This window comes from Phocoena sinus, chromosome 6, assembly GCF_008692025.1.
Source record: "Phocoena sinus isolate mPhoSin1 chromosome 6, mPhoSin1.pri, whole genome shotgun sequence".
NCBI lineage: Eukaryota > Metazoa > Chordata > Mammalia > Artiodactyla > Phocoenidae > Phocoena > Phocoena sinus.
This window is the reverse complement of record NC_045768.1, coordinates 77745492-77749752: the sequence shown is the minus strand read 5'-3', so window position 1 is coordinate 77749752 and position 4261 is coordinate 77745492. Positions and strand designations below refer to the sequence as shown.

General features: G+C 34.1%; 1 pseudogene; it reads left to right on the top strand.

Moving 5' to 3' along the window:
- Positions 1–1720: 1720 nt before the first annotated feature.
- Positions 1721–2445, top strand: LOC116755753 (annotated as a pseudogene).
- The last annotated feature ends 1816 nt before the right edge of the window (positions 2446–4261 follow it).

Below are 4261 nucleotides of genomic sequence, written 5' to 3'. Positions count from 1 at the left end.
AATCGTTGATGACTGTGACATCCTTTGTTTACTGATATGGTCGGAAATATTCCATTTATCACAGGGTTCTTCCAAGCTTTTAAAATATCTGCTCGTTTAATGAGAGTTACAATGGTATCTTATAGCAGTCTTGACTTACATTGCCCTGACAATGGATGAAGTTCATTTATTAGCGATATGTACTTTCTCTGCTGTGAAATGCTTTTTCATGTCCTTTGCCCCATTGTTTTCTTTGAGTTGTAGCTTTACTTACTAATTTGTAGGAGTTCTTTAACTAGCCTTCATAAAATTTATTTGTTGGCTGTGTTTATTGCTGATAGCTTTTCCTCATTTATAACTTATATTTCACTTAGGAGTATTTGTTGATGAACCAATTTTCTTAATTTTAATATTATCAAATATTGTCAATAATTTTTGTGCCTAAAATATGTTCACCAATATGTTCTACTAAGATGCTCACAGTCTTGTTTTTAATATTCAAATCCTTAATCTTTCTGGAAATGATTTTATTTTTGTGGATAGCCAGTTTTTCAGTTTCACTTATTGAATCCTCCCACCCTTCCTTACTGATGAGACAGGACATCTCTGTCTGTCTGTTAAAGTTCTATGAATGGGTGAGTCTAGTTCTTGGTTCTCTATTCCATTGGCCAGTTTTCTATTCCTGTGCCAGCTACATGCTATCTTTATTACTATAGCTTACAAAAAGTTCTGATAATAGATATGAACAAACATACAATAAATTATTTACTTACACAATGAAATATGAAACAGTCAAAATGAATGAATGTGATAATATACATAAACCTAAACAATATATTTTTAGTAAAAAGTCCTAAATTATTACAAATAGAATGGTATACTTTATAATAAATTTTAAAAGAACTGAAAAGTATGTTACCAAACCAAACACATGTCAGTTTGCCCACACGCAGTAAAGCCAATCTACTGACACTGAGTTGTGGTGAAGGAAAGTGCAGCGTTTATTGCAGCGTGCCAAACAAGTAGTCCAGGGTAGCTAGTGTTCAAACATACCAGAAATCCCTGATAGGTTTCAGGAAAGTGTTTTTAAAGGCCAGGTGAGGGAGGGGAGTCCCAGGTTATATAACCAGCGTAGTCCTGTGATTGGTTGATGGTGAGGTAGCAGGGCAATGCCACAGGGGTTAACGTTATTAATCCTTGGTCTCCAGGAGGCCTGCAGGCTATGTGCCCATGGTCATCAAGTAGTTAATGTCTTCCCTTTGGTGGGGGTTTTAGTAACTATAAAACAACTCTTGAAATGTGCATCAGATACTGTTACCTAAATACTTAAGAGAGGAACTAAACCAGAGAATATGGGGGAGGGGTCTGTCTCAGGAAGGCCCAGTAGGGCCCTGCTTGGTTACAATTAAACTTGTATGGGTACATATAACAAAGAAAATAAATTATATGAAAAGAAAATGCATAAAACTGCTCTTCCTCAGGCTTATGATTCAACAATCCATGACTATAATTTGCCACATTAAGATATTAAAAGAGAAAAACAATATGGTTATTTCAGTTAGGTGCAGGGAAAGTATTTGATAAAGTTCAACCTAAATTCATGTCTTAAAAAAGAAAACCTCTTAGTAATTCAGGAATAGATGAGAACATCATTAATCTGACAAAAGTATCTTTGGAAACAAAAAGTCAGACACTGCTGAGCCCCCATCCATCTTCCAACAGCCACTTTGGACATAAACATCCAGTCATGAATGAAAATAAGCTGGATCAGAAACAAAAACTGGCTGAGCAGGCTGAGCAATGTGATGTCACAGCAGCCTGCATGAAGTCTGTAACTAAGCAAGGAGCTGAATTATCCAATGGGAAGGGTAATCTTCTCTCAGTTACTTATAAAAATGTTGTAAGAATTTGTAGGCCATTTTGGAGGGTCATCTCAAGTACTGAGTTAAAGACAGAAGATGCTGAACAAAACAACAGATGACTTGCGAAGAGAGGAGGTTGAGACCAAGGTTAGGGTACATCCGCAATGATGTACTGTCTCTTTTGGAAGAGTTCTTGATCCCAATGCTGCACAAGCAGAGAGCAAACACTTCTATTTGAAAATGAAAGGTGACTACTACCGTTACATGTCTGAGGTTGCCACTGGTGACAAGAAAGGGTTTGTGGATCAGTCACAACAAGCGTACCAAGAGGCTTTTGAAATCAGCAAAAAGGATATGTAATGGACTCCTCCTATCACATTGGATCTGTCCTTAATTTCCCTGTATTCTATTTTGAGATCTGAACTCCTCTGAGAAAGCCTGCTTTCTTTCAAAGACAACTTTGGATGAAACCATTGCTACATTAAGTGAAGAGTCATACAAAGACAGGAGGCTAATAACGCAGTGACTGAGAGACAACGTAACATTGTGCACATCAGATACCCAAGAAGACAAAGCCAACGCAGGAGAAAGTTGGGAAAATTAATCAGCCTTTCAACTTTTGTCTGCATCACCCTAAAATTTACAAAAGACCATTCTCATCCAAGCTGTTTTTTATGCTTTGTGACAGTTTTATATTACTTCTATTTGAATTTCTTTCTCATGTGGTTTTTATGTTTAATACTAGAAAAGAAGGGTCAGTTAGCATTTAGGGACTTACCTGTTTTCATTATGAGGTGCTCAATATGGTGATGCGGAATTTTTATGCAAGTTATTAATGCTTGGCATAGTACTTTTGGTGCACTGTGGCTTGACAAGGGCCAGTGTGAAAACTGTTTCCATGTCTAAGCAAAAAAACTGCCTTGTGGGAGATAGAAGGGGTAATTGGTTCTAGACAGAGGTGTCGTTACTGTGGGTCCTTTAAGATTTAGAGTTTAAGGCTGTAGTACAAATATATATATATACCAATGGATATTGTATGTTGAACCAAGTGTATCTGTGGAATACACAACCTCAATTTGCACACTTTTGACTACATGTACAGAAGTGTTCCTTTAGGGAAGGTTGTGTCCCTGTTTGCTTTGGATAAAGGCAGAAATGGTTCATATTCCATAATTTGTAAAGTTGCCTGCTTTTTACTTTCATTATTTTTGCTACACTTATTTGTATCTAAATGTTTTAGGCAATCTAAGAACAAATGTACAATTAAAGATGCAGTAAAAATGCATTTCCTAATATCCATTACTTTATAAGTGTCAATCACAGTAGTAAAACAAAGTTGTATTTAACTTTTTTTAGGTTTTTTTCATTTTCGTGCTGTACTTGAATGACTATAAAAGTAGTTAACAGAGAAATAAGTTGACATAATGGATAGGTTTACTTAATTTCTTATAAAGTTTTCAATATCAATTAAATTTTTAAGAACATATGTATTAAGTTAATGTAAGTAGAATAAAAGTTTTATGAATGGACTTTCAGAAAGAAAAGATTGCCCACTATTGTCCCTTTATTCACTTTTATTTGACATTATAGCCAGTGTAATAAGGTGAACAATTAGAGATATGGGGATCAGAGAGGAGGAAATAAAACTCTGTTTCTTTATCAATCATGTTACCATTTACAGAAAATTCAAAATAATCTACAAATTATTAGAAGGCAAAAAAGTTTTGTCAAGATAGCTGGATAACAGTTAGTATACAAAAGCCAACTACATTTCCATACTCTATCAACAAATAAGTGGGAAGTATAAGTAAAAATATTTTTATAATAGTATTAGAAAATATCTACTACCTTAGAGATAATTTTAGCAAAGCCAGGCAGGCCTTTTACTGTGAAAATTTTACAACTTTTATTAAGAAACATTGAAGAAGAGACTACAAAAATGGAGAGATACACCACATACATTGATAGGAAGACAAATTGATTTGTAAATTCAATGCAAACTTCAATAAAAAATCTGAAAGTTTTCCAGAGAACTTGATATATTTATTTCAAGATTTGGTCAGAAGAGTAACATGTCAAGTATAGTAAGGCAAATACCATATATTTTCACTTATATGCAGAATCTAAAAAATAAAACAAATGAATAATATAACAAAACAAAAACAGACTCACAGATATAGAGAAAAAAAATAGTGGTTACCAGTGGGAAAAGGGATGAGGAAGGGGCAAGATAGGGGTAGAGAATGAAGAGGTATATACTACTATGATGTATAAAATAGATAAGATATGAAGATATATTGTACAGCACAGGGAATATTGCAAATATTTTATAATAACCCTAAATGGAGTATAATCTATAAAAATACTGAATCATTATATTGTACACTTGAAACTAGTACAATGCTATAAATCAATTATAT